The following is a 26,315-nucleotide window of genomic DNA, read 5'->3' as shown; positions in this document are numbered from 1 at the left end:
TGTATACATTTATTAGATACATTGTATGCAGTTATTATACATTCGCATGCATTTATTACGAGATTACTACGATTTTAAAATAATTAATATTTTATTAATTTTTAAAGAANTTGCCCTAAATGCCAACTAAACCAGGCATTAACTGAGCACATCTTGAACTGTTTAGGGCTGAACTGGAATGACATTTATTCCTGCCCCGTTTTAGTTTCGGACTTCCTAAATGTCAACGGATTTATTAATCTGGTCTGACTCCGTCAGACCATATGGGAATTAGCAACAACAACATGTATTGTACATTTGTATACATTAATTAGATACATTGTATGCAGTTATTATACTTTCGCATGCATTTATTACGAGATCACTACGATTTTAAAATAATTAATATTTTATTCATTTTTAAAGAAATCTAATGAAAACTGTTTATCACTTTCAATTCAAAATCATTTAAATAAATAAAAAAAAAGATATCTCTAACTAAAGATACTACAACTTTCGAAATATTTTAATCAGTTACGAGTAAGAGCCAGAGGAAAAAATAATAATAAATACAAATAAAACAGTAGGAATAGAAAAAAAAAATTGCGGTAATTGCGGGGTATCAATTCATCACCCTTTCCTTAGAATTAAACGAACTGACAAAATAAGCGTCAGAACCACTCCAAGTGATAATTAGGGAAACATGAGAAATCCCAAAGTCTCACCAATGAAAATACTTTTGGGTAGATATCGTTAAAAATTCAATTAAAAGTAAACAGATATGACACATACTTCAACGGAGTTAATTTAGGCTTTAAATGAAAATGACACTTGAAAAGGTGGCGATAAAATATTCCATTCAGATAAATAGAGTATTAAAACTAACTCTTAGAATGTTTCTAATTATTATGACATTAAAAGAAAACTACGTATAAAGTACTCTGAAAAAATTCTTCTCCGACAAATTTCAAGAGGTGTTATTAAGTCTTTTATTGAAATATACACTTTATCGAAAATAAATCACAATAAATTGATTTACTTACGTAATATATATGAATTGCATAATTGTTTTAAAAATAATTATGTTATATCTAACCTAACAGCAAACTATACGCATTTTTATATTTGTACGCATTTTTATATTTGTACGCATTTTTATAACTATGCGCTTTATTCTAAGCATTGGATTTAATATTTTTAACTTTATATTTAATAACTTAATGTATTTTAATTTTCAATTATATACGTGATTATTATTTTTCGATCTCGAAAAATTTTTGCGATCCTATGATATATGCGTATAGGGCTAGCGTGAATGATTTCCTATAAATTTACTGAAGAAACTAACGAATTATTATTGTGTATATATGTGACTAATTTTTTTAATTAAAATTTGAACATTGGCCTGCATTTTGAATGATCCAGAAAATTAATTTGGATGCTTATTTTTTTTACAATCTCTACTTCAATAATAGTTATTTTTAAATCTCTACTTCAATAATAGTTTAGTTAAACGCACTACCCGTATTAAGGAACTTGACGGGACACAACACGAAGACTGCCTAAAACTATACGACGAGAAAAGTTCTTCGGAAATTTACACAGAAGAGCCATTGCATTATGATCACCTTCCATCTATAACAATGGGCTCGCCCAGGTTTTCATGGTTTCTCGCCCAGGAACAATGTTTTCATGGGGCACATTAGAACCCATAAATCTCATAGAACAATCTCTGACGTCTGTAAGCTACTTGAACATAGTTACAGACCAGGTTCACCCATTCATGGCAACTGTTTTTCCTGTTGGAGATGGTGTTTACCAACAGGATAATGCACCATGTCATAAGGGTCGAATCGTCATGGATTGATTCGAGGAACATTCCAGTGACTTTCAAGTCATGTCTTGGCCCCCAAATTCACCTGACCTTAATCCAATAGAGCATTTGTGCTCCTACTTGGAGAACCAAATCCGTGCTGCCACGCTACCCCCTCGCAATGAGAGGGAATTGCAGGACCAGTTGGTGAGTGCTTGGTACCAGATACCTCAGACTACCTATCAGCACCTTGTAGAATCAATGCCACGGCGGGTGCTAGCAGTTTTGAGGGCTAAAGGTGGTCCTACATGTTTTTAGCAGGGTGGTCGTAATGTAATGGCTCTTCGGTGTACATACTGTATGGTACTGACATTTCTTTTAAAAAAACAACATAGTTCTACTAAATAAATAAAAAATATGCGGTATTTGAAAAATTCATTTGTTAACTTTACCGTTAATAGGGTAACATTTTGCCAGAGATTTTGATATTCAAAATTATAATTCTTATTACCTTACATTTTGAAAAATATATCAAATTGAAAATAAACGAAACCAAATAAATGCTTTAAATTCAACACTTTAATAATGCCATGCTTTAAATTTTCATGGTAAAACTATCAAGTTCTACCTCTGCGAATGCTAATTTCTCCCATTACTTGATCCAGGATTCCCTTGGTTTCTAGATTGGGTTCAAAATTACAAGGCTAAGGAGTTGAACATTAGTAGTCATAAACCAAGAAAAAAATTGTGTCGCTGTTCAACGACGGTTATAAAATTGTTCAGTAAGAGCCGTGGTGGCCCAGGAGATAGAGCGCTCGCCTCCCAAGGAGGAAAACTGGATTCGAATCCTGTCGAAGGCTGGTTGATTCGAATTTCTCACCCGGCTTGCACCAACCCCACTGCTGTAGTAGAATATCTTCAGTGGTTACGGGAGAATGGGATTGACACCTCTTGCTGTCAGCAGGCTAACTATTGGAGGATTTCGTAGTTTTACTCTCCATGTAACGAAAATGCTGGTTCGTTCCACCAGAATGTCCCTGAGAAGGCAAATTTCTCCTAATATTAGATACAGGAGCTCTCTTGTTTTGTGGATTGGGTTAAAATTTACAAATCAAAGGAGTTGAACATTGTCAGTTGTTAACTCAAACTGGCTGTTTAACGATTTCTATAAAATAAAATTATTTAGTAAATATTTTCATATTGCCTTAAAATAAGAAATATCAGAATATATAAATAGAATAATATTTCTAATTAATCCAAAGATTCGTCGAAAATTATTGTTAAAGTAACTAGAAACTTTATCATTTTATAGATTATATTTATGTTTAAAATTACTTATTCATTTAAAAAAACATTTTTTTTAATCATTGCATTGGATATATAACATGGGAATTTATTCAGCAACTCTATATATTGAGAATGATGGATTTATTTGTGAATTTAAAATATTTGCAGCGGAATTATTCCTTTTTCATTTGCGTCACCAAAATCTTATATTTGTTCCAAATAAATGCCTTGAGACACGTCAACTCGAAAAAATAAGAGATTAGTTTTCTAAAATCACGCGATCAGCATTAGACTAGTTCTTACTATTTGAATTTGTTTTTCTTTTTTATCGAGAAAATCGCCTCCTCTGAATAAACTTACCATTGGTGTAAAGAACGAAAACACTTAAGAGAAATCGATAATACCTTGATATAGTTTTTTTTTTCTCTCGTATTTTTAAGTCATTTTTCTCAAGCGTAAGATTAAATCACTATGGTATGATTAAAAATGTATGTTCCGAAACACATAAATACTTTTTATTGAACCATTTTTATATTACCGTTTCAAAACGAAAATTCAAGGAGAATTTAAGTTCCAGATTTATTTCTGATTTTTATAGTTGGTAAAGATAGTTGGCTATTGAAAAATATCTATTTCTATAAATAATTTATCTGATTTAAAGCTTCAGGGATTTTCTTGAGTAATAGGACTATATAATATAATAGCATTTCAGTGTGATTCAGGCAGGACTATTAAGCAGGTTTGGTAACTATCTCCAATTTTTTCAAAGAATTTTAGATGATAATCTAAAAGCCTATTATGGCAGATATTACGCTTTATTTTAAACCCAAGTTGCATACAGAAAGTAAAATTTAATTTAAAATTGTGAAAGAATAGAAAAATGTGCCATTTTTGGCCAAAACTCACAAATACAATTTTTCTAAAAAAACTGAAAAATTATATATAGATGATGCCCCATCAGTAAGTATTGAAAATAGTATGGTGTTGTTTTTCCCACCTTTATTTTTGTGTTGTTTTTTCTTTCTTTTCCGAAATCTGTATTTTACAGCATTTTAAACAAAGCAGATCATTCTTAACCATTGAGTCTTTCAGGTTTATAATTTATAGAAATGATTCTGTATGTAACTATAGGAGTATGTCATTAAATATTTTAATGAAAAAAGTGTTTAGAAATGTAAAAAATATGGAAGCATAAAGGTAAAAATTAGAAAATGTCTAAATTAACGAGATTAAATTTTTATAATTTTATCGGATCCTCCTCTAAAAAGACTGTTTTAAAAATAAGACTATAGCGCTTCCGTGAAATGTTTATTTGAAGCTATTTCTAGTTTTTCACAGCATATTATTAATATCACACCAGATGCAAATTGTCTAACAAATAATGCTTTGATGCAAAGGAAAATCCTAAAATAAGCAAAAATTCTTAGTTTAAATCGATAGTTTATTGCAATCTTTAAATGTCACAAAAATATCTGGTGTAAAACTTATATCTTTTTATAAATAATTCTAGGAAACACATTTCTAAGATACTGGTTCGTGGAAAGTGATTAATTTTCTTCCCCTCTTTTAAGGGGTATAAAATGAAAAATTTTTTTAACCACTCAGTTAAGGGATTGATTACATTACCTTTTTCATAACTAATAATATTGTTTTTTTTCAATAATTTAAATGAACATGATTTTTAGAAGAAAACACCAAATTTAAAAGTGCTGTTTCCGAAAAAAGCGTAAAAACAAATTGTAGATATTGAAAAGCGTCCATAATAAAATCAAAACTTTATTTAAAAATAAAAGAAACTTTATAGTAAATTAATGCTTAGCGTTGTTACAATAAGCATAAAACCTTATCCAAGAATGGAGTGTTCCATTTATCTGAAAGAAATTGCTTTCCACAACTTTCTACATTAGCTTTTTCTTTACACCTGCAAAAGACAAGCAGGCATAAGTCTGTTCTTTTTTTTTCTTCATTATCACTCCCTACAAGATCGGGAACTAGAACAGCCCCCAAAATAAATAGAAAGATTTCCGATTGAACATTTTATCCAGGGCCCGACTTCATTTTGGGAAAAAAAAGGAATGGTTTTTCTACTCTTTTCTCCTTGTGGTAACCTAGCAACAGGTCTTGAGAACATAAAATGCACTTTGTATCTCTTTTCCGCTGTTAGATTTTTGAGACTCAGATGGGAACCTCTCATGGGAAAATAGAGTCGAATTCGAGGCTGATAGAAGGAACTGTAAATGATGTGTTCACAATTTAAAAGAGAATGTTTTACCTAAAGACTGTATTTTTAACAAAAGCAATCTATTTAAGCACTTCTGAGCAAAGGAATCTTATTGTTTATTTTTACGTTCATGTTTATTTATTTATTTTTGAGTTGGAATGTTATTGAAGTGTTATATTTTTTTTCTTAATGTGCTTAGACATATTATAATTTCAATTCAATGGATTCTGTTAATAAGTATAATTAATTAAAATAGTTTGCCAGCTTAAAGATTAATAAGATTAAAATTATTAATAAGTCGATCTTATTAAACGAAAACAATTTATTTAATAAGATCAGTAAATAAAACTTTTTTATTTTTTTATTTTCAAGTTGTATTTATTTATTTTTTTAATTCGAATATTTTAGAGAAATGTTAGATTTCTTTTTCAAAATGGGAAGCGGTTTATTATAAATATAATTCAATGGATTTCGTTAATAAGTATATTTTTTAACTAAGCTATTTTGCCTCCTAATAGACACTACATTTTTAACAAAATCAATCGATTTAAATGTTTCACAGGAAGGGGAACTTACTGTTTAATTCTATGTTCAAGTTTTATCTATTGATTTATTTTTGAATTAGAATATCTTAAAAGTGATATAGTTTTTTTTATTGGGTTGAGGCTTATTAATAAATAAAACTCAAAAAATTTTTTAAAATTTTTTTTTCAATAAGTATTTTAACTAACTTAAATATTTTGCTTGCTTTGCGACTACATTTTTAACAAAAGAAATCTATTTAGGTCACAAAGAAACTACAACTTATTGTCTATTTTTATGTTTATTTACTTTTCTTTTTTAATGAGATATTTTAGAAGTGCTACACTTTCTCTTTATATGATGTTTACTTATAAAAAGGAAGTATGTAATGAATTTATTAATTATATGCAGAGGTATACACTGACTACTTTCAATATTAAGTTCAAAATAATCATTGTATTTATAACAAAAGAGCAACTAACTATAAAAGTTAAATGCATTGCTCTAATAAATGCAATTGAGGAATAACATTTACGTATGAGTTTTAGAAAACTAATATTTTGTGTACTTATGTACAACGCGGTGTTAAGTATTTTAAGAATAATAGCGTTATATTGAACCTTGCATCATTATTCATTTAATATGTTATTAACATTTGAAATACTTAAAAAATGCATAGTAAATAAATATATAATATGAATATATACTGATGAATGTATACAGATGAATATATATGATATGTTATACTAGTGCATTAGTTATAATATTTAGAAAATAGTTAATAATTTTTAAATTTTCGAGATTTGAAAATTATTTTAGAAACTTAATATTATTTTTTTGGGTATAATTAATTCATAGTATTAATTATAATAAATATTCTAGATCTTCATAATAAATCAAAATGATTTTTGATTGAGCTACCAATATTTTAAATAATCTATAAATTCTCTTATTAAGCAGTATAAACTCCGGTATTTCTAAATCGATAAGAAATGCTACAGTTATTCTTTTTTTTTAAGTAATTATTTAACAGTGCTAAAAATTTATTGTACGTTAAGTATTTAGATATGTTTCGCTAGATTATCTTAATTAATAACGGACTACTTATATACGTATTTAATTATAACGTTATCTTAATTAATAACGTAAGTACTGTTAAATTCTTAGTTATACGCTAAGTATTTATTAAAATTAATTTTGTATTTTTATAGAAATAAAGAAAATAGCTTACACTCTTCTCCTTTTTAAAACCTAACTCGGTACCAAGAAAATTAAAATATATCTATTATGCCTTTTACACATATTTTTAAAACTACTAAAACACCTTAAGACATTTTATATTAACAATGAACAATTAAAACATTTCAGAAAATAATTAAAATCTACATTACAAAGGTTTAAAAATAATTAATTTTCACTTCATAACACAAATATTATAAACCCAAAACTTTTCAAAAAAACGAAAATAGCTGTGAAATTCTGAAATTATCTGAAATGGCTAGGAGCATCATCACAATTTCTTTTCGGCATCGTGTAGTGATGTAGTTAGCAATGTAGTTACATAAGTGTGGCGTGTTTAAATATTTCATACATTGCATAAACTCTGGAATAAATTAGTTTTCGTCTGATCTCAGCACCACATAAATTAATTAAAATTAAATGTAAATCCCAGCGATAACTGGTAGATAGGAATTCCGCACCTGGCTTGCATTGACCACAGTGTTGACGTAAAATACCATGGGTTAGAATACCCTTACTGTCTGTTTAATTACGGGTGATTTTCGTGTGTTTCTCCTCTGTGTAACGCAATTGCGAGTTATTTGAATTTAAAAGTCCTCTGCAATACTTGATCCAAATGTTCCATTGTTTTCTGGATTGGGATTAAAATCTCAAGGCTGATGATTTAACCATGGATAATCTTAAACTCAAAATTGCATCGGCTGTTCTACAGCGGTTGAAAAGTAACTAATAACTAAACTGATAAACTTTCTTCAAGCGTCTTTTAAGAATATTATACTTCTTAACAAGCTTGCACTTTTGAGAACAATTTGAGAAGCGCAAGGAAAGAAATATTGGCATTACTTGGTAGACTTCAGTTTCATTCTCAAAGTATGTCAGACAAAATAAGAATGTTTAGTAACAGGCTGTGACGGAAGTTTTGTGTCTCCGTCAGTAGCCGCCAATTATCGTATAGTGTTATACATGAATGTTCATTTAGGCTACTGATAAAAGTAAATGGATGAAACAAAATGAAAGTCTCCAGGAAATTAACACGAATCGTGAATATGAAAATCCAATTTATTAAGCAATATTTCCTGAAGACTGTAGAGAATGGCCATCAATACAAATCATCATGATAATTACCAATTATCAAAAATAAATCCCTTGAAGGGATCAAGGAAATATAACTCCCACATTAAGAAGTTTTTGTTAGGATTGCATATCTTTTTGAACCGTTAGGATGACTGGGACAGGAACCCCTGAAAGGGGACTCCTAGTCACCACAAATTTTGAATTCCAAGTGAATATAATTATTCCCAACGGACGTAGAAAGTATGGGTAGGAGATCCATAATTTGGCGATTTTATCATTATATATCATAGCCAAAACAAAGCCAACTAGCATATCAATATGGGTTTAAAAGAACACCTTGGCGATCACGAGTCGCCAACAAATTTATGAGAATTATTACAACCATGCAACCGAAACATTTAGCCGTTGGAAATTTAGAATAAAAAGTTATAAATAGATTTTTGTTTTCGATTAGAGGCGACAGTGAATTAATATGTCTGCATAATAATGAAATAAAAAGAAAGTATCCGTTACATTGATCTGGAAGAGAAGAAATAAATATTTTATGTTCGTTTAAAAAGATTAAGTTTTTGATTTATTTTAAATATAATTCTTCTATTAATAAAAATGAGCTTAAGTAATGAAAGATATTTTAAAAGGATAGAAAATAAATATGTAATGCCAATTGTGGCATCACACAGGCTCAACGTAGAGTGGCATGTTTGATCACGAACAGTGCTGTTAAAGCATTTCTATTTTTTTAAAAAAAAGAAATTATTAATTCTATTGGAAAGAGATTGCATTAAAGCGAACACGACCTGATTCCTAAAGTCCCTCGTCTAAAAGCAAATGCTAACTTTGACAGCATTGATTATGCTTCATAATGTATTCAGTTATTCACGGTTGCCCTAGAAGTTATTTTCGATAAGAAAAGAAAAGCGGCCGAAGAAACTCCGGGGGAAAATGCCTTTTTCTTCCATAAATCCATTTCTGTAATCGGTGCTCGCAGGCTATTCGATCCATTCTGGAGAACAGTCAAGGTTATCAAAAATATTCCTATGGAGGAAAAGTAAATATCGAAAAATAAAATGAAAATCCAACGTCTTCTGCGACGTTTACCTTTCCATCACATAGATTCTTCTTTATATTGCACTTCCCACTGCCATATTTTATTTGTCTGTTATCATCTGACAGTTTTCGAATGAATCGAAACGTCCTGTTTGGAATAATACATTCCAGTCAGTGCCCATTTATCTTTGCACTTAAATTGTTCTTATTTCATTTACTGCTTCTTAGAAGTCAAAAGCGGAGATTTTCGCCATAGAAAAAGAAATTTGTATTCATTTATTCCTAATTCACGCTTGCAATTTATGACGGTATTTCCGTTTTATGGATAAACTTTTACGACATTGTAGGAAAAGTGTTTTATTTTTCTAAGCTATCACTTATTTTGAAGAAGAAGAAAAAAAAGAAACTGTTTCTTTGAGTATAATGCATTTTTCAATTTTAGAACAAACTAATTTTTTTTATAGATTTTCTTGTGAAAAAAGCATTGATATCATTCACATAAAAATCATGAAAACTTTCAAATTTTTTTTTATTTTCTTTTGATAAAAACAAGAAATTTCATCTTTTGCACTTTCATTAGGGTAAAATTAGTTGATGGCAATATTCAGTAAGATGTTTGATACAAAAATTGTAATCCACTTGCTTTTATTCTATTTAATTTTAAAGAATGTATACAAAAGTTCAATTTCTAAAATTTGCAGTGACTCTCTCACATTTAATTAATACTTCTTTATTTTTAAAATTTCCATTACCAGATAAGAACTATGTTTTGGTTTAGTTGTTGCTTTCTCGTTAGAGCTACGCTAATGAGCTATTATCAATGACATTGGACATATTCTTAATAATCTGAAGTACAAAATGGTGCATACGCACACTATTCAGTCAGAAAATTAGATCAGAGGGGGGATGGTAACCTTGTTGGTGACACGCCACTCTCTCTAACCACCAAAACTTGCTTGGACTTTTTCTCCCTGAAACTGCCAAGAAGACTATATTAGAAGACTATATAGAAGACTATATTATATTAGAATCGATTGTGTACCATTAAAATAACTAGAGAATTCCAGAAACATAAGTACTGTCACACACCCAGCACTTAGCCCAGGAAATGAAACCCCGTTCTCACCACGCCAAATGAGCATCGTGTTAACTTTGTTACTCATGGACGAAGGAAGAAACTTACAAGCCCAGAGAGAAAGGAGAAATCAAAGCAAAATCGAAAGAAGCATTGAAATCTGAAAAAAATTGGATAAATATGACAACCGAAGCTGACGTCTTCAGGGGGTACCAGCTCCGGAAGTCATAAAAGCAAAAAATTTTCTATCGAGAGAGCACGACAAAAAGTCTAAAATTGTTTCCTCTGTATGAGTTCCGGAGCTGGTGCTCCCTGAAGACGTCAGCTTCGGCTGTCATATTTATAAAAAAAAATTTGGGATTTCAATGTTTCTCTTGTTTCAATTCCTTTCGGATTCCCTGCTGCTTTGCGCGTTTTTCCTTAGGAAGTATTATTATTTTTAATATCCTTTAAAATTGTGAATTCTTTTCTTAACAAAATCAAAAGAAATTTAGCGAGCCCCTTTGGCTCAGAAGATGGAACATTCGTCTCCAAATGCTGACCCATGTTCAAATTCTAGCATTGGCTGGCCAATAGGGATTTTGTACCCGGCTCGCAAAGACCAAAGCGGGGACGTAAAAAGTCCACAGAAAGTAGAAGGGTCCCTTCTTACCACTATGCTAACCATGGAAGGTTTTCAAGGTTTTCCCCTCCCTGTATCGCAAATTCAAATTAATTCCATCGAAAAGTTCTCCGCGAAGGTTAATTTCTCTCAATATTTTCCTTTGTCATCCGGATTAGTATTAAAATTACACGTCTAGGAATTCAACATTGGTAGTCTTAAATTCGTCGATAGTTCAATGACGGTTATGCAATTAAATAAAAAGAGAACGGTGGTAGATCAGGGAATACAACTTTCACCTCTCAATAAATTGACCAAGGTATGAATCCCAGCTGTGGCTGGTTGATACAAATTCTACTTCCGATTCACACTGTTCATAGTGGTAGCGTAAAATATCCTCAGTAATAGACTGACTATGGATTATAATTCCCATGCAGTTGGATTAACCATGGAGGTCTTCGTTGTTTTCCTCTTCATGTAACGCAAATATGGGTTAGTTTCATCAAAATCCACGTTATCCACGAAGACTAGTATGTCCCAATGCTTGATTCAGGAGTTCCCTTCGATTATATAAACGCTAAACGTCGATTATATAAACGCTAAATGGTTAAAAGTTCAAATATGTGTTGCAAATTAATCTATTAATTACTTCAAAAGAAACTTTGCAGACCCGAAATAAAGGTAATATAAAAATTCCTCTTCACTAACATACAAAACGAGTGCCATCTAAGCAATAAAGCTAATTACTCAAATTAATATAATGTTTTTTTTAAGTCTGCATTAAATCAATTCCTCAATCGAAAAGAGTCGACTATTACGTTAGAAAACTTATATTTGGGAGCAAATTAAAATGCGCAGATTGTGAACGCTATGACACGAGCTGTTTAAATAATTTGGAGAAATTTAAAATTTTCGCCAAACGGACGCTTGCTGATAGGAATTAAACACAAAAAAAAACAAATTTTAGCTTAGTTTTGCTTTGTCAACGTAGAAACTATTCAACAACGTATAAAAAACTTAAATTCAACACACTTAAATTCAATTGAGTGCTCATTAAAATGTCAGATGTTATTAAAATAGTATATGTTACATACTTACTGTTTGGGACATAATAGGATTTTAAATTATGTTATTCAATTTACGCTTGGTTGCAGATTTAAATTCATATCCCGCCTTGTAAGCTTAATGAGTTTTTGAAAATTATTCGGTAACCCATAGAAATAAGAATTTCATAGTGTAATCGAGACCACTATTCTAGACTAGATTCTAGATAACTATGCTCTAGAACAATTTATTTCGTCTGAATTTCCATGGAAAAGATCTTAATTGGATTTCTCGCATTACGATTTTTCTACAAGATTGAATACAGCAGTGAAAACGAGATTAGTCAAGATGAGTTTTATTTACTTTGTCAAGGATGCTTAATAATTTATATTCATGAGAACAAAAAAATATTTTTATTTAATATTGAGATAAATTTAAAACTTCAATGAGTTAAAATTCATACTTAAAACTAAAGTACACACCAAAAAAAATCTTGCGTGTTAAGAAAAGAAGTAACTCAAATTTAATGAAAAACATAAAATTAGCATGTTTTTGTTTTCTACCAAAATAACTGGGTATTTAAAAATTCATATATTCAACTATATATACCAAATATCATCAAATATCTATATCTATCAGAATCTATCAAATATATACTCCGAAGAGCCATTATATTATGACCATCCTCCATCCATAACAATGGGATCGTTCAGGTTTTCATGGTTTCTCTCCCAGGAACAATGTTTTCATGGGGCACATTAGGACCCATAATCCTCATAGAACAATCCCTGACGTCTGTAAGCTACTTGAACATAGTTGCAGACCAGGTTCACCCATTCATGGCAGCAGTTTTTCCTGCGGAAGGATGGTGTTTACCAACAGGATAATGCCCCATGTCATAAGGGTCGAATCGTTGAGGAACATTCCAGTCATGTCTCGCCCCCCAAATTTACCTGACCTTAATCCAATAGAGCATTTGTGGTCCTACTTGGAAAAACGAATTCGTGCTGCCACGCTACCCCCTTCAGGTCAATGCCAGTTTTGAGGGCCAAAGGTGGTCCTACATGTTATTAGCAGGGTGGTCATAATGTACTGGCTCTTGTATATATATATATANTTCTGTATATATATATATATATATATACACCGAAGAGCTAAAAAGACTGGTATACCTGCCTAATATCATGTAGGGTACCCGCAAGCACGCAGAAGTGCCGCAACACGACGTGGCAGGGATTCGATCAATGTGTGAAGTAGTGCTGGAGATAATTGACACCATGAATCCTGCAGGGCTGTCCATAAGTGGGAGTAAGAGGGGGAGGGGAAATCTTCTGAACATCACGTTGCAAGGCATCCCAAATATATTCAATAATGTTCATGTCAGGGGATTTTGGTGGCCAGTGGCACTCTTCTGAATTTAGACACTTCCGCTGGCCACCAAAATCCCCTGACATGAACATTATTGAACATATTTGGGATGCCTTCCAACGTGATGTTCAGAAGATATCCCCAACCCCTCTTACTCCCACTGGTTTATGGACAGCCTTGCAGGTTCACGCTGCTTCTGCGGCGCAAACCCGGCGCTTCTGCGTACTCGCGGGTATATACATACATATATACACATATATCTGGACAAAAAATTAGTCTCCCTAGTGCCCAAGCACCGATGAATCGTTAGGTTTCGTTAGATGACGCAATGGTCAAGTGACGTGCTCAATTGCTTGCACACTGCCTCAACGTGATAAATGGCAAATAGCTATCAGAAAGATATTTTTGTTTGAAGCGGAAATTGTTTGTAAATATAGGTAACTGTAAGGATGTGACAGAGTCGCAAAAGGGGAAATTGTGTTTGGCCATATCTATGGTCATACGGTGAATTAAGCAGCTGGATTTGTTGGTGCTTAAATGTGAACTGTTCAACGTGTCTACAAGCAGTGGTGTAATACACGTGTTCAAGAAGAAGACGTCAGAATTGTGGTCGGAAAAAGATGCTGCATGAAAGGGACCGGAGACGTGTTTCACGACTTCTCAATCGAAATCGCTTCAAAATCCGACAGGAATTGCTTCAGTTATTAAATGAAGGTACAATGAAGAAAGCATTGTGACGGGAGCAGCAAGCAATGGACATTTGGAGTCGAACATCTCGTTAGAGGCCATTGCTCACACATGCACATAAAGCTCCGCTGCTTCAGTGGGCCAGAAGTCATCGAACGTGGAGAGTTGCAGACTGGCGGAATGTAACATGGTATAACGAATCACCTTTTCGCCTTTATTCAAAAGACGTACGTCGTCGAGTGCAACGGTGAGAAGAGAAAGCATTTCATCCTGACTGCGTGCAATGTCAGTTTCAAGCCGAGAGTGAGTATTTCAAGTTTTGGGACGTTTATCTTATTATGGATTGAGCCCCCTCACTAAGGTGGCTACTAACACGAACCAGCACGTTTATTTGAACATTCTGAATGTTTAGATGTTGCTTTTCAGTCGACATCTTCATGAAGAGTGTGTTGTCGATACCCCTATTTTTCAAGAAGACCACAGCAAAGTTCATAGGGCAGGAAGAATATGTGACTGGTCTTATGAACACTCAATTTCATCTCGACTGGAATGCAAAGTCACCTGTGTTCAACCCCATTTAAAATTTGTGGGACGTGTTGGAACAACGGGTAAAACGCCGAAATCAACATCCTCGCTATTTGGTGGATTTGGGCGATCACATCCTCAACGAGTGGCTTACATTGGATTCGACGTACCTGCAAAACCTTGTGGACTCCCTTCCTAACCGAATCCAGGTGGTTATCGCATCTAAAGGCGGTGTTACATGTTATTAAAGGATATTTTTCATGATTTCTTGAAGGGTGAGTAATTTTTGTCCGTTGTGCTTCATATATATATATATATATATATATATATAAATATNTTGGTGGTTAGGAGAAAAGCCTCTTCACTTTCCTTGAATAGTTGAGGGGTTAAATAGCCTGGGGTCTTCTATTGTGGTTGAAAATAGTTTTTATTTCATTCGCTTTCTTTAAAATGAGTTAGAATGGAAGACTTTCTTTCGAATTTTCTTATGTTTCTTATTATTATTTCTTCTTAATTTTGGCAATAACAACTTATCAAAACATTTTAGGATAAATATATTTAATTAGTTAGTAATAATATATATATATATATATATATGTATATATATGTATATATATATATACTACTTTATACAGTGTTTCAGTAGAACGAAATGACATAAAACTCACCAAGTGAAGATAATTGCAAGTCAAGTTCCATTCACATCTTATTTAACCAACCATCCATCTTTTCCATGTGGTATTAATTCTTTTTTATAAAAGTATAAATGGAGTAAGATTTTCGAGTTAAATACATAGTTCAAGTTTCTTTTTTATATCTACCACACATTTGTTTGATTTTTGTACAAATGGAGCATAACTGATCTAGTTTTAATTTTTTTTCGAGTATCCATCTGCAGCTTGATGCTCATATACTTTAGTTGAAAACTCTGCCCCAAGTTTGACGAACCTATCCTCAGCCTGCGAGTGACTTAAGTATTCTTTAATGCGGATAGTCTCAGAATGGGTGAATGATTTAAAACCACCGTCACTTAAGTCTAGCAGCATAGTGTTAAAATATAGATTAAAAGGTTATCTTCCACAGTGAGAAATTTCTAACAATCTTTTTCTTTGGGATGGGTTGGCTTGCTTTGACGTTCTGTACTACCAAAGTTCGCAGTTGACAACAGTTTGCTCTATAGAAAAGGGCAAGTAACGGTATACCTATTTGCCAAGTCTTCTGGACAAAGTACCAAGGGGATTATGTGATTGCAGTTCAAATGCGTAACACATACTTTTGGTTGAAAGGAATTTAATGAAAAAGATCAAATTTCAAACTTTTTTAATCAGTTATGCGTCATTTCTTCAAAAAACCGGATTTTAAAATTGTATTAAATTTTAAATCTACTTAATTCAGACTGAAATACTGACAACAGAAATTAGATACAAATATAAAACCATTCACTGATTTGCTATTCCTTTGTTGCACACTCACTTATTACTTCGCCTTCTTACGCTCCCATTTATTTATTTACATATTTGATCACTCATTCACAAATATTTCAATCACTTTGCTACTTACCCATACACTGCTATCCCATTTATTCAGTGACTGACACACTCATTCGCATAATTATTCAAAAACAGGTTAACTCATCTCCTAATTGCTTACTAATTATTCAAATTTACTCATTCAAAGATATATCTATGCATTCATATTTTCCCTCATTAATTCACTTTATCAAAAAGATCTATTCTCTCTTATATTGTATAAATTATAATATGGAATTTCAATATTTAAAATTTTGAGTGAATTTCCTCTTCAAAAATTTTCTAACATCATGACACTTTAAAATAAAAAAGACTTATGTATAAAATTTCCACTAAAATATGATAAGACTACTGCCATTTGCCAGTATTTTTTTTAATTTCGTTTTATGTCAAAATCTTTGTGAAACAATCTATATCCGTATGTTTACCTCATTTGTATCATCATCCTTATAAGGAGTGGTTGTATAAAATATTTTACAATGAATTTTCGTGCAAGATAGCGTACACAGCCATTTATTAAATTCAATTATATACTTCGTTTCACCCCTAAAAATGCAAACTAATTAATGTTTCCAAAAATAAAATGCATAGTGTGTACAAAGGAATGCCAATTTATTCTAAAGGTAAAACTTGTTAACTCGCGATCTTCAACTGCAACGCTAAGAAGCGTCATCTAATGTCTAAACTGCGTGTCTTAGAATAAATTTTAGGACTAATACTTCAGAGTCACATAATTTATATTCGAGAATTTTCTGAGAAAAATAGAATAGTTACATTGCTTTTCTTAGGAAGTTAAAAATCATTTTCCTCCTTCCGTTTGTTTAGCGTGGCACGTGGATAAAAGTTGGTGATGATATAAGAAGCTTTAAATTTTTAAGCTATGAACAGAATTAAGTATTTTTGATTGCTCTTGAACTTTTTATGAAGAACAGTTCATAATCACAGGTACTCATTATTTTGTCCCACTAAATAAGCCAGAAAAAAAACTAATAATTATCTTATAAATTATAGAAAATTTTTTTTTCAATTACACTGCAAAATATTCTGTATCAAATTATGGTAAAAAGTATCGTTACTTTAAGTGCAACATATGTAAAATCCATTTCACTTTAAAAGCCACCTCCACCTAAAAAGGGTATACCGTGATTTTATACAGTAAAATTTATTTATTGAGAGTGATTCAGTAGACAATTTGCAGTAACTGTTACTGTAAAAATTAGGGTACATCAGATTTTTTTTGTTCCGCGTCATGTTCCAATAAAAATGGATTTTACGGTAAAAAGCAAAAATTACTGGCACTTTTACTGTAATTTGTTCCTGAATTTTTTCACTGTGAATTTTTCACTGGGTGCTTAAAGCGATATTTAGTTTTGATTTTCCCTCGCATGTGATATTAAAATTTTGAATGTATTATTAATCAATTTCTACAATATTTAATCTGAAGTTATATTGAAAAATGTGGTTCTTAGAAAAATTGGTGACAAAGGATGATCGGCAGTAATACGTTGCTTAGATTTGTTTTTTAATTTTCTATTGCAAACTTTTATATTAAAATAAAATAAGACATATTATCAAGATTTCATGTGTGTGTGAGTTGTATATTTTAATAAAAACTTAATTGCACAGTATTATGGTTCACACTAAGTGTAAACATGCGTAAGTTTTTTTTTTGTCTCAATAGCAAATAATTCTCTGCGAAATAAAATTGAAGGTATTGATATTATGGTTCCATGTTAACTAATATTTCTGAAATTCTATACTGTGAAGAAAAGTATACTTAAAACAACCGGAATACTGTAAAATGTGCTGTGTTTTGGTCTCTGTGGGAACATTAAATTGCTCAGTGCAATTTTTACCGAAGTGCTTTAGTATTGGTTTCCATAAATTCAACAATTTAATACGGCCTTATAAAATGTGATAAAATTAGTAAATGTGGTATAATTATTAATTTTATCATGAAACCTTAAATCATGGCATAGAAATAATTTTTTGAGTTAAATTTGTTTTCCCAGTTTCTAATTTTTTTACTAAATGTGTTGTATTTAAGAACTATAATTTCGAAAACCAGAATTTATGATAAAACCGTTACTATATGAATGAAAAAATTCTTAAGTGGATGGTTTAAATACCATGTACTTTACCATGTTTTTTACTGGAAGTGTTTCTTTATTTGTTTATTTTTAACTTGAACTGCTATAACCATACAGTACGGTAACTTCGTTAGAATTTAGTTTCTACTTTACAAAAATGTGTACTGTAGTACACATCTTTAAAGTACATCTATCTTTTCCTATCTTTAAAGTACATCTTCTCCGTGTAGAAAGTTTGCTTAAGAATATAAAATGACGGACAGGGTAGCTGCAAGAAGCGTTTTCATTGCGTTGACATTATGATCAAAAACCACTTATTATGATCAAATTTTTTTAATATTTAAAAAAAAATGTTTTTTACACAGGATGTTCTGTAAAAATTGCCTTTATTATTGCCATACGTAGAATTCTTATCAAAAGTGAAGTAATGAAAAATTTGCTTAGCATGTGTTCCAATGTACTGTTTAAGTTAGGAAAAAGAGCTGTTATCGAAATCTGCAGAATCATTATAGCGAGGAAGGTAAAATATTAAACATTAAAACCAGTTTGATAAGCTGAAGGAAATCGGGAGTGTTTCTAGAAATCGTATTTGAGAACTTTTAAAATGAAACAGGCTTTTAAGTTCATAGTCTCACCTTCTATCAATAGTGATTCGTCATATTTCAGCATTGTTTTACTTCTTTTAATATTAAGATGCATCTTCTAATGGGCATTTCTCTGAATTCATTTTTCACAAGAAATTCAAAAAATGGACACGATGTGGTCAATACAAAACAACTTACATATAGCGTTTCTCATTTATAGATTTAAATAAGTTTTAACCCTCAAGCTGCAAAGGTTTAATAAATAACACAAATGGAAAACTGGGAACTCCACTTCCTTTAAAAATAATCATAAAAATGTTATTATTATTATAAAAATTGTAATAAATTATTGTTTGGCCCAAAATAATTGTACTGAGACTTATGTTTACCTCTAAGAGTAAATATAAATTTGCAGTGCTAATATTATTATGTCTTCAATGATCCCGTACTATAATTTTCATTGTTTTTTCCAGAAAACAATGCTTTTTAAATATCAAATACATGTTGGCAACCATTTATTAATTATTCCGAGAAATATTCGTACGCATATTATATTAGCTGATATTATTTATGTCTTCTATGGACCCCCACTATAATTTTAATTTTTTTTCCTGAAAACAATGCTTTTTTTAAATATTAAACACATGTTTGCAACCATTTTTTTATTATTCCGAGAAATATTCATGCGCATAGCACTGAAAGAAATAAGATATAGCAGACAATTAACAATAATTTTTTCACACCAATTACAAAGTGTAGATGATTTATGAACTTCGAGTAAAAAATAAAGTTTTTTTGGGGGTTGTAATGTTTCTTATTCTCCAAAAACAATGAAAAATGCGGTTGCTAACACACATCATGAAAATCAAAAATTAAATACCTATTTTAAAGAAAATACTTTCAGAAAATTGAAGTAAGGCCCATAGGATCTCACTCTGCAAAAGTAAGGGTTAAACTAACTTTTAAAACTAAGCAATAAAAAATACTGAAAACAACATAAGAAACAAAAAAAAAGTTAAAGAAAGCACTCACTTTTATTCTAAAGACTTTTTTCCCCTTTTACTTCATCCGTGACCTCATGTTCAGTAGGGAAATTTAAGCCCCAATCTATTTTTTGAAGATAACTGCATAGTTTCTTCATCTTCTTTTTCGGGAAAAAAAGATAAGAAAAAAATTCTAATGGTGCATCATGTGGATTGTAGAAGCAGATAAGGAATTCATTGGTTGAGATTTCCATTCTCGGGGAGATATGGAAATCTGAATCATTTGTATTCGCCCCACTAAGTCTTTTCTGTGCAATAGTTGTTCTCCTCCCTAGAAGAGAGCTTAAGAATTGTTTGACCCATTTTATTTTGAAAATAAGTTTTATTCCTTTCTTCAAAGGAAAGGGGAAAATTATGGCCGATAGATTTTAAATCTTATGAGAATTCTTTTATTTCATCATATTTTCGGGAAAACTTCAATTTTGAAAATATGTTCAGGGGAAAATTTTTTTTGCATATTATCTAGATTCAAGTAACTTCTTTAAAGTTAAAACAGGGTTTTTTTTAAAAATATTTTATAGGTTATATTTTCATTCGTTTTAGAAAGATATTTTTTTTTCAAGATAATATCACTGATGCAAAACATTTTTCAGACCGAAAACGTATTATGAGAATGTTTAAGTATTCGTGTCTAGCAGTAAAAAACAATACAATTACCTAAACAAAATTTTAAAAACAATGGAATTATTTTTATTACAAAATCATATATTAATTTTAGATCATTTTTTTTGTAATAAGTGACATGAAACTGAATAATACTTTTTAATCGAAATATGGGCCGGGATAGACTGTTTGGCAGGGCGCTGGACTCACGTTTGTGAGAACGGGAGTTCGAATCCAGCGGGACAAAGACTCTCCGTGTTTTAAATGCACGTAAAATCAGTTGGGTCACAAAGTCCTCCATATTCCAATAACAAATCAAAACCTCTGAGGGTATTGAATTCGAGTCGATCGTTCTCTGGTTCAGGTCAAAATTACGATCTGTGGATAAATGGGTCCACTCTATGAACGGGTGTGGCATATGGGTGTGGCAGGAGTCGAATTTTGGGCCACAGATGGCACCACTGGAAAACATAAACAATCACACCCCCTCCGCCTTAATGACCGACGACAATAACAACAATAGAAATACTGATATTATAATTTTTTTTTATCGCGATCCGCATTAGTAAGCAAAATTTTAAACATTTGATCATTTAACAAACCAATTTCACAGTTACTTCATTTCTAGAAAATAAAGACGCAAGAAAGTTAAAAGAGTGTAGAAAAAATCAATTTGATTTTAAAAGATGTGGTAAGTTTGCTACATTATTGCTATGAATGTCGAACTATCCAATGCATGCATAAAGAAGTTTTGTAATCTTCGTTATAGAAAACATTTGCTTTAGTAATGCAAGATTTAGAAATAATGCAAGCAATAATGACCAATAGCAATAATATACGAAGGTCACATACACCTTACTTGACGAGCACATAGTCTCATTTTGTTAGGCACAATACTCTAGCAAAGCTAATATCTCACGTCATTTCAGTGCATTTTGGATGACGTGTTGAGCTTGAACTCATGCTCTAAAATTTCGCAACAATTCTTTGTACCACAAAAGATGAAACAGGTACCCTTTTGCGAGTGCATGCCGGTTGTTTAGGAAGTTGCAAGAATCAAACTGAAAACAAGTGGTGCAAAATTTGCAACATTTTATTTAACTTATTTCCCATTAAAATTATACAAAATAAAATTACATAAATGTATAAATAGCTAGATACTGAAATATTTCTAAAGCCTAGTAACCTAGATATTGATTTTTTTCACTAAATATGATATGTACAAAGTTTTCTAAGAAGGTCAATCTTTGATTAGAAAAGGCACATACAAAACTCATTATTCGTTGTTTCTTGTACGATGCACATAAATACGAAAGAGACGAGCATGTTTGAACCACGAACCTGATACACAACAAGCAATAACACACTTTTTTATACATTGTTGTTCAACAAATTGTCTATTTTCTTATGTTGCTATTTCATTACAATTATTTATTTATTAGTGATTCACATGGTAATAAAATATTAATACATAGGTGATCAAACTAGTACTTCAAATTTTTAAGCGCAGTAGCAACCATGTTTTTTCTCCGATTCTTGCCATTATTGACTTTTAATATTCTGTAGAAAATCACTATGGAATGATACACAGTTATGTAGCGTATTGAAATTATTGTAATTTAACATAAAATAGTTAATCAATTAAAAATTATTTCTGTCTTTTTCCTTATAGGATTTGTAAATGAAACAAATTGTCACCTTAGATGTAAATGAAGCTTTCTCGATGTACCTGAAAAATCTTTATAACCACAAAAATGTAGAATTTGAGTCAGTCTATGATCTGGAGAAGTAACTGGGTTTCTTTGAAAATGAAAAGTAGTTACTATCAGCGGAAAATGCCTTACACATGATCACTGATATATTTTTGTTGCCATAACTTAGATGATTTTGAAATGAACGATATACGGTTTCAACAATATTTTGCAACATGCCTTAAACATCTTGATTTAAATCAGTTGATCAAGTTAAAAGTTCACTCAATGAATAATCTCCCAAATGCCGAAGAGAACTGACTACTGTGATCATGCAATATTACTAAATTGGATCTTTCCCTAGACTAATGTTTAATTATTCATTTGCACCAGGACATATAGCAAGACTACAAAGGTGACACTTCAAGGACATGAAGATATCCATAAGCAGGACCACTAGATACTAATTCATACGCAGACACTGCCTCCAATCCCAATTAACGTCTTTTCAACTGCCTGGTCATTCTAACTGCATTGTTAAATTTCGGTTCACCACCAGAGAACTTCCAATACAGTTCTCAGGCTCCAGAACTTAAGAAAGTATTATACCAATGATATAGGCTAGAAAGCAACAATTTCCATGACATCGCAAAACTTACTGACATCAAAAGGGAAATAATTAGCGTAGTATTATATGTTAAGAGTAGAATTATATGGAAAGTTGTCCAAAAATTGGAGACAGAAATTTGATTCTTTTTCAAAAATAAAAAACGAGAAGAAAAAGATATTAAAAAAATCTCAATGATAACATTTATCATCTTGTTTTTATTTCAAATTAGGATGTTCATATAGATGTTCTTTGTTCAAATTTTACATTTCTAGAGATTATTGAAATTTAAAAATGATGGTTTTTCACATCATTTGCCAATTTATTTATCATTCCTTTATCAAGTTGAAATTGTTATAAATCATCAGTTGGTCCAATTACTAAAAATTGCATTTGCATTTTATTACAATGATACTAAAATTCACTACTAAAATAGGTGTGTTATATTGCAAAGAATTATTGATCAAATTACGGTATAAAGTACCGCACTTTGGGTGCTTCATCCGTAAAATCCATTCTTACCGTAAAACATTATACTGTAGTTTTCTAAGTAATATTTATTTAATTAGTATGATTCAGTAATTTTAGGGTAATTATGACTGTAAAAAGTACTGTATAAAAGATTTTTTGATCAGTAACACGTTCCGGAAAAAATTGATTTCACGTTAAAAAGTACCGACAAACTGAGTGCCTCTACTTTTTAACGTTATTTAATCCGGAATTTTCAGAGTGTATAAATTTAACTTAAACTGATTTTCTATTTTTCAGTGTTAATTACATATTCCACACGTTTATTTCATCCAAACTTAAAAATTATACTTTCTTTATTAAAACGATTCAATAAAAAAAACATTGTCTGAAATAGTGTATTAATAATAGACACATTTTATAAACCAATTTCAACAAAATCCTTCATTGCACCGTTATGGTTCTATAATGAGTTTGATTCATTTGACAAAGTCTAATTTCATAAATTCAAAATCACAAAACCCCTTTTCAAAAGGTTTATTTCAATAAAATATGATGTTGCATTTCCCTAGATTCATTCCATACCCTGTATTGAAGTTACTTGTAATATATTAAATATTCATTAGACTATTTCTGTTTTCCTTTATAATTCTCAAAAGCTGAAATGTTCTAAAAGAAGTACCGATTCTGATAATGAGATTTGCAAACATCAGAAGACTTTCGTTTCACGTGATGGGGGATATCACTCCAATAATTAAATTAAGCTGGAATTTTGAATTTAGCTTCTCTGAATGATGATTTATTTAAGTGCTTTGCTTTTTGTCTCTGATTATTTATTCGTTTTGAGAAATCTAAGAAAATTCCGATCTTTGTTCATTTGAGTAATTACATACAATTCTTTACAAGACATTAATTTTATGGCTGAAAACAGATGCTTCTATTTATTAAAATATGTAACTAGCATCGAATTGTAATTTAAATGGATTATTAAAATTTAAATAAGAGTTAATACATTAAGAATTTGGTAACATTAGGGCTTGAAATTTTAAGTAGCAAATAAATGAATTTAATGCAAACAATTAATGCATTGTCATTTGCTATTCCAATGTAATATGCTACCCGGTCAGAAAATATTTATTCGTTTTGAGTAATCTAATAAAGTTCAGACCCTTGTTCATTTGAATAATCAGATCGCATTTTTCTCAAAGTATTATTTTTAAAAATAAAAACAGATGATTTCAGTTATTGAAATATGTAATTAGCATTGAATTGTAATTGAAATGTGTTATTAAAATTTAAATAAAAGTCAACACATTTTATTACATTTGTTAACATTAAAATTAGAAACTAAGTAGAGGAATAATTAATTTAATGCAAACTAATATTTTATCATAATTTATTTTTACAGTGTAGTATATTAATGGGCTAAATTAGTAGTCAGAATTTTGGCATAAGACCAAACATATCTATTTATTAGATACTAATTATTTCATCTTCAAAATATTCTTCCCAATTTCTATGCTCTTCTAAAAACCTTTTTTTTATTGTTAAAACATACCTTAAAATAATTTTTCTAAGGCCCTTAAGAATTCGTACCAAATACTCTTTTATCGATTATTCTTTTTTTTAATGGTTTCAAAACAGTGTCCATGAGAGGCAAATTAAACCGTGGGAAAAAGTCACGTGGTGCCATATCATTAAATAAGGATCTTACGCGGGCAGTGTTTATTGAATGTTTTCTCCAAAACGGATAGTTAGTAATTGTGTGAAAAGGCGTGTTGTGATGAAGCAAAACACATGGGTTTATTCAACACACATCATTTTTGTGCGTGTTTTTGAAAAATAACTTTACACAAATACTGCAAAACACTGAACTAACAACCTTTGTAGACTTTTGCGTCCCGTCGATTAGAAATGACAAAGCAAGTCAATAAAATAGTGGCAATCAAATTACAGTCATTTTCATTAATTTTTTCCATGTTTGCTGATCATGTTTTAAGTCCGGAAACCAATTCACATAGAACATTCCTACGCATCTAAACTTTGTTTCATTTGGCGTTTTATGATTGCATAGAAATTTATTAATAGCATGTAATAAATTTGACTCTTCTATTATAATGCTTGATTACTTCCAATGCCCATCTCTGTTAACATTTCCTCAATTCAGGCACTTACAGATCAGATTTATTGGCTACTCTTTCAGGGGCACCATATTAGGTGGACCAACGTCGCTCTTTCAGTAAGGGCAGATAGTACAGAGAATGAAGGAATATACATGCTTTGCCCGGTATTCAAACCCAGAAACTTTCTGAGGCAAGGGTAGTTTCCCGACCCCTACACAGTCCATCAGGCTTGATTCTTTTATTGTTATGTGCATTTCTCTTTATCAGGAAATAGATTGATGTAGATCTATGCAGCATATCTATGTCTACCTCTCTGTGTTGTCATTCCATTTAAAGAGTAACACACCCGACTAAGAACACATTGCACATACAATGGACAAAAAAAGAATACATTGAACATTGGAAATGCTAGATGCAGTTGTTCTGTAATAGTTGGGAGAGCAACAAATGGTCATAAATTCGCCGAACGGTAATAACACACTTTCGCAGGGTTCGTAGAATACAAGTTTATAGAACAGCAGAATATCACAGTTGGAACAAGGTTTATCAGGATTCATAATATGTCACTGATTAAAAAATTAAGTATCTAAGAGCAATAATCCCATACTTTCTCTTGTCTTAGCCTTGACATTCGGAGAAGGTCTCATAATAACTGTAGAAACAAGATTCTCCATCAGAATTATATCCGACAGTGAAGATGAGTGCACCAGTGCAAGTGGTATCTCTACGTCTAAAACTGGGTATTCTAGTTCAAATATGTCAGGGAATCAAATATGTAAGAGTTAGAATGTCGGTTGCCCATCAAAACTTATTCCAACACATGTCAACCAGACCAAATGAACACCTGTCAACAAGTCAAGTAAACCAGCCCAACTCTACTCAACTGAGCTACACACTGAGGAACAAAATGGAGAAAGAGACAACCGAACACCAGGCAATATTTAGCCTTCCACCCATTTTGTGTAAAACTGATGCCAAAAACAAATTTGCAAAGTTTAATTATGAAAAATTATTTAAAATCCATGTATGTTAATTTTCTACTTTACCATTTATGGAACAGCGTTGCCAACTGGTGAGCTATTGCGCGACTGTAAG

The 26,315-nt window shown here is 31.2% G+C and overlaps 1 protein-coding gene across 1 annotated transcript in view; it reads right to left on the bottom strand.

Annotated features, from left to right (window-relative positions):
• The window catches only part of LOC122271675 (uncharacterized), a 119,388-nt gene extending 99,587 nt beyond the window's left edge, over positions 1-19,801 (bottom strand). The window contains exon 1 of the mRNA XM_071180888.1: positions 19,718-19,801. The gene's annotated coding sequence lies outside the window, so the exon portion shown is untranslated. The remainder of the gene's footprint in view (positions 1-19,717) is intronic.
• Positions 19,802-26,315: the final 6,514 nt, after the last annotated feature.

Source organism: Parasteatoda tepidariorum, chromosome 5 (assembly GCF_043381705.1).
Source record: "Parasteatoda tepidariorum isolate YZ-2023 chromosome 5, CAS_Ptep_4.0, whole genome shotgun sequence".
NCBI classification, from domain to species: domain Eukaryota; kingdom Metazoa; phylum Arthropoda; class Arachnida; order Araneae; family Theridiidae; genus Parasteatoda; species Parasteatoda tepidariorum.
This window is presented reverse-complemented; position numbering and strand designations above follow the sequence as displayed.